This window comes from Bos grunniens, chromosome 4, assembly GCF_055505025.1.
Source record: "Bos grunniens cultivar Pamir isolate PY7600 chromosome 4, Bosgru_T2T1.0, whole genome shotgun sequence".
Lineage (NCBI taxonomy): Eukaryota > Metazoa > Chordata > Mammalia > Artiodactyla > Bovidae > Bos > Bos grunniens.
The window spans coordinates 110,058,222-110,069,098 of NC_141168.1; positions in this window are offsets into that span (position 1 = coordinate 110,058,222).

The window sequence follows — 10,877 nt, forward strand, 5'->3', positions numbered from 1 at the left end:
AGTTCTCTGCTTCTGGGAAGTTCCCAGCGAAACGAAAACAAATAATTAACAGATAAATGCTCTAACAGAGGTGTGCACCAAGTGCAGTGGGAGCAGAGCAGGGGCACAGCGGACGGGAGGAGCGAAGCTGAGAAAAATTTTTGTGAAGGTGACCTACCTGCTGGGTCCTGGGAAATGAACAGAAAATGCCTGCAGTGCCCTCTAGGCATTTTTATGCATATAAAATTCTTGTTATGCTATTATACAGTGTTTATATATACCATTGTCTAACAATGAAGCAGAACCAAATAAATACCAAAAAGGCACTAAATACTCCAAAAAGCTGTTCGGAGAATAATAGACACGTGTATGTGGTTTGAGGCATTTACAGGCATTCTTTATCCTGCATTTTTTAAATAAGAACACAGATAATTAACAAAATCCTCTACTGTCGACCTTAATTTATCTGCTAATCATTAAGGCTTTTCTGCTCTGTTTTGCTTTATCAAACAACAGACTCATTTCTGTACGAAAGACTGGGCTGAATCATAAAATCACTTCATTGTAGAAACAGAAGCAACTCCAGTGCATCTCAAGTGTAGGCCTGGCTGGGTTTAATTACTCCTGGTTTAAGTTGTTTCTTTTCTTAAAATAGTTTAGAAGGATTTTCCACAACTCTCCCTCATCATCTATCTTCTGTCATCTGTGGTCTCAGCTGTCAGCTGCTAAGTGAAACAGAGTGGAGTTTTAATGTGCAATTACAAATGAAAACAAACCGGCAACCCAAAAGAATACTCAAAAGCTACGGGGATGGGATTTCTCAAAAGCTTGAATTCCTCTGAAATTGGAGCTTATCAGCAAATGGCCTGTGTACTCATTTTGGCCCTCAAATATTTTAAATACTCCATCTCTGAATGAGCAAAGGGCTTTTATCTCAATATTTGTCAAGCAATTACAAAGACACCCTACCATTTGATTTCCAGGCTGCCACCTCCCACTGTGTTAAAACTGCAATTTTTGCTGTCAGTTGGGTGGAAAAAGGGCAGAATCATGATATCAGGAAGAAAAGTTTTACTTTAGTAAAAAATAAAAGTCTCTCCCCTCACGGAAGAGAGTTTTTCTTCCACTCTTGGTCTTTATTGCACACGTCCTAGCAGTCGACAGACACTCTTTCTCACCTACTATGCCTGGTTACGGGGCTTCCCAGATGGCGCAGTGGTAAAGAACCCACCTGCCAGTGCAGGAGACACAGGTTCAATCCCTGGGTGGGGAAGATCCCCTGGAGTAAGGAGGAGTAACCCACTTCAGTATTCTTGCCTGGAAAGTTCCATGGATGGAGAAGCCGGGCAGGCTACAATCTGTGGGGCTGCAAAAGATTCGGACACGATTGAGCGCATGCATGCACGCACGCACGCACACACACACACCCCTACCTGGTTACACTTTAAATTAGCCAAATAGATTTACTACTTATGTGTGTGGATGCTATGTTTTTGTGTAGCTAACAGTGTGACAGATTTTGTTTGCTGTTCATTAAGCATGACCTTACAGTTTTTAGAATTTTTTATTGGAATATAGTTAATTTGTGTTCAATGTTGTGTTCATTTAAGGTGTGCAGTAACATGTATATACATATACACATATCTACTCTTTCTTAGATTCTTTCCCATATAGTTCATTACAGAGTATTGAGTAGCATTCCCTGTGCTATAAATAGGTCCTTATTAGTTATCTACTTTATATATAGTAGTGTGTTTGTGTCAATCCCTATCTCCCAATTGATTCCTCCCCCCCTTTCCCCTCTGGTAACCATAGATTGTTTTCTACAATAGTGACTCTATTTCTGTTTTGTGAATAATTTCATTTGTACCATTGTTTTAGAGTCTGCATATAAGCAATATCATTTGATAATTTGTCTGACTTTACTCAGTATGACAATCTCTAGGTTCATCCCTGTTGCTGAAAACAGCATTATTGCCTCCTTTTTATGGCTGAGTAATATTCCATTGTATACGTATACCACAGCTTCCTTATCTGTTCATCTGTCAATGGACATTTAGGTTGCTTCTGGGTCTTGGATATTGTAAATAGTACTGTTATGAACATTGGGGTGCATGTGTATCTTTTTGAAGTATGGTTTTCTCTTGATAAATGCTCAAGAGTGGGATTGCTGGATCATATGATAGTTCTATATTTAGTTTTTTAAGGGACCTCCATACTATTCTGCATAGTGGTTATACCAATTTACATTCCCACTAACTGTATGAGGGCTCCCTTTTCTCTCTCCCTTCTCTCCCATCTCTCCCCTCTTTCCCTTCTTCTCCATATCCTCTCTAGCATTTATTGTTTGGAGACTTTTTGGTGATGGCCATTCTGACTAGTGTGAGCTGATCCCTCATTGTAGTTTTGATTTTCATTTCTCTAATAATTAGTGATGTTGAGCATCTTTTCATGTGCTTTTTGGCCATCTATATATCTTCTTTGGAGAAATGTCTGTTTAGATCTTCTGCCCATTTTTCAATTGAATTGTTTGTTTTTTTGATATTGAGCTTCCTGCTGCTGCTGCTAAGTCGCTTCAGTCGTGTCCGACTCTGTGCGACCCCATAGACAGCAGCCCACCAGGCTCCCCTGTCCCTGGGATTCTCCAGGCAAGAACATTGGAGTGGGTTGCCATTTCCTTCTCCAATGCATGAAAGTGAAAAGTCAAAGTGAAGTTGCTCAGTTGTGTCTTGACTCTCAGCAACCCCATGGACTGCAGCCTACCAGGCTTCTCCGTCCATGGGATTTTCCAGGCAAGAGTACTGGAGTGGGGTGCCATTGCCTTCTCCGAGCTTCCTGAGCTGTTTGTATATTTTGGAGATTAATCCCTTGTTGGTTTCTTCCATGTACTTTCTTAAGATTTAGTCCTTGCTTTAATTCCTTTAATCTGTTTCAACATCTACTCCCTCCAAGAGGATAGGCTTTGTTATGCTAAAAACAACAACAAAAAAAAACCCCTCCATATCATTGAAATGTAGGATGAATTTTGAAGTATCCAGAGATTCTTGTGTTTTCCCCAATATAATTTTGCCACAAAATGGGATCAGAACAATCTTAGGCTTAAGTTAGTACTGAAAATTTAGAGTTTACTGACTGTCAACAAAAATAAGACCAGGAGCTGACTGTGGCTCAGATCATGAACTCCTTCTTGCCAAATACAGACTGAAATAGAAGAAAGTAGGGAAAACCACTAGACCATTCAGGTATGACCTAAATCAAATCCCTTATGATTACACAGTGGAAGTGAGAAATAGATTTAAGGGACTAGATCTGATAGAGTGCCTGATGAACTATGGAATGAGATTCGTGACATTGTACAGGAGACAGGGATCAAGACCATCCCCATGGAAAAGAAATGCAAAAAAGCAAAATGGCTGTCTGGGGAGGCCTTTCAAATAGCTGTGAAAAGAAGAGAAGCGAAAAGGAAAGGAGAAAAGGAAAGATATAAGCATCTGAATGCAGAGTTCCAAAGAATAGCAAGGAGAGATAAGAAAGCCTTCCTCAGTGATCAATGCAAAGAAATAGAGGAAAACAACAGAATGGGAAAGACTAGAGATCTCTTCAAGAAAATTAGAGATACCAAGGGGACATTTCATGCAAAGGTGTGCTTGATAAAGGACAGAAATGGTATGGACCTAACAGAAGAAGAAGATATTAAGAAGAGGTGGCAAGAATACACAGAAGAACTGTACAAAAAAGATCTTCATGACCCAGATAATCACAATGGTGTGATCACTGACCTAGAGCCAGACATCCTGGAATGTGAAGTCAAGTGGGCCTTAGAAAGGATCACTACGAACAAAGCTAGTGGAGGTGATGTAATTCCAGTTGAGCTATTTCAAATCCTGAAAGATGATGCTGGAAAAGTGCTATACTCAATATGCCAGCAAATTTGGAAAAGTCAGCAGTGGCCACAGGACTGGAAAAGGTCCGTTTTCATTCCAATCCCAAAGAAAGGCAATGCCAAAGAATGCTCAAACTACCGCACAATTGCACTCATCTCACACACTAGTAAAGTAATGCTCAAAATTCTCCAAGCCAGGCTTCAGCAATATGTGAACCGTGAACTTCCTGATGTTCAAGCTGGTTTTAGAAAAGGCAGAGAAACCAGAGATCAAATTGCCAACATCCGCTGGATCATGGAAAAAGCAAGAGAGTTCCAGAAAAACATCTATTTCTGCTTTATTGACTATGCCAAAGCCTTTGACTGTGTGGATCACAATAAACTGTGGAAAATTCTGAAAGAGATGGGAATACCAGACCACCTGACCTGCCTCTTGAGAAACCTGTATGCAGGTCAGGAAGCAACAGTTAGAACTGGACATGGAACAACAGACTGGTTCCAAATAGGAAAAGGAGTACGTCAAGGCTGTATATTTTCACCCTGTTTATTTAACTTATATGCAGAGTACATCATGAGAAATGCTGGACTGGAAGAAGCACAAGCTGGAATCAAGATTGCTGGGTGAAATATCAATAACCTCAGATATGCAGATGACACCACCCTTATGGCAGAAAGTGAAGAGGAACTAAAAAGCCTCTTGATGAAAGTGAAAGTGGAGAGTGAAAAAGTTGGCTTAAAGCTCAACATTCAGAAGACGAAGATCATGGCATCTGGTCCCATCACTTCATGGGAAATAGATGGGGAAACAGTGGAAACAGTGGCTGACTTTATTTTTCTGGGCTCCAAAATCACTACAGATGGTGACTGCAGCCATGAAATTAAAAGACGCTTACTCCTTAGAAGGAAAGTTATGACCAACCTAGATAGCATATTCAAAAGCAGAGACATTACTTTGCCAACAAAGGTCCGTCTAGTCAAAGCTATGGTTTTTCCAGTGGTTATGTGTGGATGTGAGAGTTGGATTATAAACAAAGCTGAGTGCAGAAGAATTGATGCTTTTGAACTGTGGTGTTGGAGAAGAGTCTTGAGAGTCTCTTGGACTGCGAGGAGATCCAACCAGTCCATCCTAAAGGAGATCAGTCCTGGGTGTTCATTGGAAGGAGTGATGTTGAAGCTGAAACTCTAATACTTTGGCTACCTGATGTGAAGAGCTGACTGATTGAAAGGACCCTGATGCTGGGAAAGATTGAGGGCAGGAGGAGAAGGGGACAACAGAGGACAAGATGGTTGGATGGCATCACCAACTCGATGGACACGGGTTTGGGTGGACTTTGTGAGTTGGTGATGGACAGGGAGGCCTGGCGTGCTGCGCCTCATGGGGTTGCAAAGAGTCAGACACGACTGAGCGACTTAACTGAACTGAAACCTAAGAAATTGTCAATTCAGGTGGACTCATCCTGAACAGTTTTAGAACACCTTGATCCATCATCCATTCTTTAGACAAGTTTATAGGTGGCTTGTCCAACTGTGCAGTGGGAAATTGAGTTTTGCAGACCATGCTGGCCATGAGGAGCCCATCAGAGAGCATCATGGCAGACCGACCGAGGGGTAGAGCTCTAGACCCAATTGTATGTTCATGGGCAAATGACCTAACCTCTCTGAGCCTCAGTACCCTCATCCATAAAATGGGCATAATAATAGTACTTACCTCATAGGTGAGTGGTTTTAAAGAATGAGTGAGTTAATATAAGTGCTTAGAATAGTGCCTAAAATACATTGTAAATGCCACAAAAATATTTGCTATTGTTATTTTTTAAGCATGGCCAAAATAGATGTCTAAAATATAGGTATCTAAAAGTCAGTCTGATATAACTAAAAACAAATAAAAGTACACTTAAATAGGATTTCTTTAGATTGCTGGCTATATTACAGCATGCAGCACATATTTGATTATTGTTTGAGAGCAATTATTCACACACTTCTCAAACTGGTCTTAACACAAGTTTATTCCAGAAGATGTTTGTGAGGTGCCCAGAACTTTTTTTTTCCTGCAGCAGACAAATTTGTTTGTTCCTCCATTAAACAAAATGTAATTGATTTCTTGAATCCAGAACTTCTCAGTCTTTCAGATGATATGTGTTTTATGAAACCCAGGAGAGAGCTTTGCTGTGCATGGTTTATCAAGTGTAATTGAGTGCAGACCCTTTGTTCTTAGAGTTCTGGTACATTCACCACCTTCCCCAAACTGTGTTCCCAAGGGGATGCTTGCTACTTGGCAACTGACGGAAAGACTATTATGTCAAGTAACATTGAAGTCATGCCTTCCTAATTCCTAACCAGTATGAACAAGCCATATCGCACTGGAAACAAAACTCTGAAAGTGTGGAAATCAATGTGTGGTTTCTAGATTCAGAGACTTCAAAGACCAGTAAAATCAACTGTGCTCACGCTTAGTCGTGTCCTACTCTTTGCGACCCTTTGGACTGTAGCCCACCAGGTGCCTCTGTGCATGGGATTTCCCAGACAAGAATACTGAAGTGGGTTTCCATTTCCTTCTCCAGGGGATCTTTCTGACCCAGGGATTGAACCCATATCTCCTATGTCTCCTGTATTGCAGGGAGATTCTTTACCCATTGAGCCATTGGGGAAGCCCCACTAAAATCAATAGGTTGCCACAATTTCATCTTGCCAAGAAAGATCACTGACATAAGCAAAAAGTGAAGGAATAATTTAAGAGTAAAGGACAGTTATCGAAATTGAATATATCTAGCTATAATAAGAATTCACTACCTTATTTGCGTTTTTGTCCTTTTGCCTTGTATCAGGGAAAACTTACTCTTGGTCTGTTATCTGAGAATCACTGATGTTTACAGCAGCACACGGAACTTGTCAAATTAACCCCGAGTATTTCAGATATGTTTTATTTTGCCAAGGATTGCTGCTTTCTTATTTATTGGCCCCATTGGTCACTGTTACAGAGTCCTACATGTCTGGGTGGCTATCTCATATATGTCTGGATATTATCATCATGCAGAGATATGATACTTTAAAAAAAAACAATTTTATTTATTTATTTTGGCTGTGCTGGGTCTTCACGCTGCACGGGCTGTCCTCTAGCTGTGGCAAGTGGCGGCTACGCTCTGGTTGCGGTGCACGTGCTTTTCATTGTGGCGTCTTCTCTAGTTGCAGAGCACAGGCTCTAGGGCATTCAGGCTTCAGTAGTTGCAGCCTCTGGGCTCAGTAGTTATGGCTCCCAGGCTCTACAGCACAGGCTCAGTAGTCGTGGCAAATGGGCCCAGTTGCTCCATGGCATGTGGGGTCTTCCCGGATCAGGTCAAACCCATGTGCCCTGAATTGGCAGATGGACTCTTTACCACTGAGCCTAAGGGAAGCCCGAGACGGTGCTTGTATCTTGCTGGTGTGTTAGGAACCCCGTGGCAGTGGATACGCCACTGCAGGGATACTGCTGCCCTGTAAACACATCTCCATGCTTCTCTGGGCATCTTCTTCAAACTCACAGCTATATCCTCTGGAAATCCCTCCTGTAATGAATGAACACCCTCTCTTCTCTCAGACTCTCTGAATGTATACCACCTTGCCCTAATTAAGACACGATTCTCGCTTGCAGTCTCTCAACTCCCCCAACTCCATCAGGGTTAGGAGGGGCCAGTGTCTTCTTTATTCCCCAGTACAACTTCCAGACCCTTCTTGCTCCACTTGTGTATACAAACTGCTCGGAACCCTCTCCTCTCAGACTTTGGGAGTACTCCCTGCTCCTGGTTTCCTCCTGGCTCCCTTGTTTCTTAGATCCCTTCAGAGTGCCCTTCCCTCACCAGCCCTTCACACGCGGCATTCCTTGGTTTGGACCCTACTCCCTTTCACTTGATACTCTTTCCCTAAAATTTCTCATCCAATTCCATAGTGAAAGTAAAAGTCTTTGTTGGTCAGTCACGTCCAACTCTTTGCCACCCCCATGGACTGTAGCCCGCCAGGCTCCTGTTCATGGGATTTCCCAGGCAAGAATACTGGAGTGGGCTGCCACTTCCTCCTCCAGGGGATCTTCCCGACCCAGGAATCATACCCCTATCTCCTGCATTGCATGCAGATTCTTTACCATCTAAGTCACCAGGGAAGCCCAATCCTATAGTATCAATTACCATCTATTTGCTAATGAGTCTCAGATTTTTACCTCTGGTCCAAAACTCTTCTGGGCTTCAGACTTACATCCTCCTCCTCCTTCTCCCCTGCGTATCCCACAGGTTCCTCAGTCGCCCCGTGTTCGTAACTTCTCCCAGAGCCGGCGCTTCCTATCTCAGACGCTGTGCCGCCATCCAGACACTCGGTGCTGACAGCTGACGGACATTTCTCCTTCCCATTTTCCCTGCAGCTCAGTCAAGTGAACCTTCCAAACATCTCTAAACATCTGTCGGTCCATTGAGCGGCCGGCAGGAGGCGTCGCGCCATGCGCGGGTCCGGGACACGGGCTCGGGCCAACGGCGCGGGTAGGAGCCGCGCGGGAACGTGGTGGCGGCGGCGGAGGGCTGCGTTGGAGGACGCGGCCTCTTCCCTGCCGCTGGCCGGAAAAAAATAAATAAATAAACATCTGTCGTTTTCTCTTTTCCCGGACTAGCCCCTGCTCTTCTGTAAGTTACCGTCACCTCTGGACCATATAACGAGAACTCCAGCATCACCCCTTCAGTATGTTCTCCACTCTACAGAGTGGTCCTTCTTCTCAGATCTGACTACAACACCCCTGATGCCCTTCAATGGCTTCCCCTATTCAAACCCTTTAATGTGATGGCAGAGTCCTTCCTGATCTGGCCCATGCTTGCTTCTGAGGCCTCTGTTGTCTTCTTTCCACACCCAATGACTCTTTCTCGTTTTAAAATTTACGTATTTATTTTCGGTTGCAGTGGGTCTTTGTTGCTGCACACGGGCTTTCTCTAGTTGCCGTGAGCGGGCCTCCTCTCTAGCTGCAGTGCGGGCTTCTCGTTGCTGTGGCTTCTCTTGGTGTGGAGCGCAGGCTCTAGGCACGTGGACTTCAGCAGTTGCAGCGCAGACTCAGTAGTTGAAATGTGTAGGCTCAGTAGTTACAGCTCCTGGGCTCTAGAGCACTGGCTCAGTACTTAATGGTACATGGGCTCTGTGGCATGTAGGATCTTCCTGCATCAGAGATTGAAGGTAAGTCCCCTGCACAGGCAGGCAGATTCCTATCCATTGTACCACCAGGGAAGTCTTGACTCTTAGGTCTTAAAGAAGCCGCAGTCTTTTAGGATTCTAAACCTTTGCACACGTTACTCCTTTGTCTGAAACACTTCGCACTACATGCATATACCATCCACCACACACCTCCCTTTACCCAACTGGCTACTGCTGCTGCTGCTAAGTTGCTTCAGTCGTGTCTGACTCTGTGTGACCCCATAGACTTATTTCCCTCTTATTTTAGGCCTCACTGTAGATCCCTCTTTCTCCAGGAAACTTTCCTAGATGCTTCAACTTAATGCAGGACCACCCCCCACCTCTGCACACATAGAATGCTATCCTTTCCCTACTGTAGAATTTCATACACAAAACAATAATTATTTGTTTATTTGTCTATCTCCTACACCAAACTGTAAGCTCAGGAAGACATGGACTCTGTTGTTTTTATTAACCATCATATCCCTTGACCCTGGCACTTGGCGGGCTCATAATAGACACTCGACAATATTTTGAATAAAAAAAATTAATGCAGTTGATGATTGATTTGATTTTAAGTGTCCTGTTTGTGGACACTTGACTTAAGTCCCAAGAGACAACAGCACACCCAAAATAGGATAATTCAGGGGCAGGTGACTTACAAAGGGATTATATACAAAAATGGCATAGAGAAGAACCACTAGTAATGATACAGTTACAGTAACCACCCTTAGGCCAGAAGCTATTGCAGAACAGGAAGGAGAGAGTCATATACAGTTAGACACTCGAGAGGACCACTGGCCTTTGGATAAGAGACCATCAGCTCAAGGCTACAGCCAGGTTCAACCAAAGAAACATAACTAGTAGGAGATAAAGATTAAGGGATTTATTACAAGGAACTGGCTTATGTAATTGTTGGGGGCTGGCTATGGGAGCAGACCATCAGGAAGGGCAGGGTGGGGACTCTCAGGCACGGGATGAAGCTCCTATCCCCAGGCAGGATTTGCTCTTCTGGGAAGCCTTGGTTCTGCTCTTTGAAGCCTGTCAACAGGTTGAGTTAAGCCCACCCAGGTTCCTTAGAGCAATCTTCCTTAGGGAGAGTCAATTATTTATTGATTTTGATCACCTCTGCGGAATACTTTCTTTCTTTCTTTTTGCTTTAAGACATTTTAATGTCTTTTATTCGGGGGTATAGAAGCTACAATAAAATAAAGCTTAAGTCATAAGAAGACCATTTACATTAAAAAAAATAATTTTGTGTATTTGGTTGCACTGTGTTTTCATGCTGTGCAGCCATTTCTCTAGTTGCAGAGAGTGGGGTCCACTCTCTAGTTGCGGCATGTGGGCTTCTCATTGCAGCGGCATCTCTTGTTGTGGAACCCAGGCTCTGGGCATGCAAGCTTCAATGGCAGTGTTGCACGGGCTTAGCTGCTCTGCTACATGTGGAAGCTTCCTGGACCAGGGATCAAACCCATGTCTCCTGAATTGGCAGGCAGATTCTTTACCACTGTGCCCCTGGGAAGCCCTTCAGTTTTTAAACATGTAATTCACCATTGAAAGAAGGAGGATGTACTGACGTAGCTTATTCTAATTTAATTCTAATTCAGACATTCTAATTTCTCATCTATAATAATAACACTTTTCTTTGATCAGTGTCCTCAGACTCTCCATGAACTATCAATGCAGAGCTTCATAATTTTCCACATGTATTGAATACTTGCACAGAAATACTCAGATTAGTATTTGATTGAACAACTTGAAAGTTTAGTTGAGCTAAGTTGACACATAAAATTGGTCATCTCAGTTCATGTAAAGGAAAGGAAGCCAGAAAATGTAC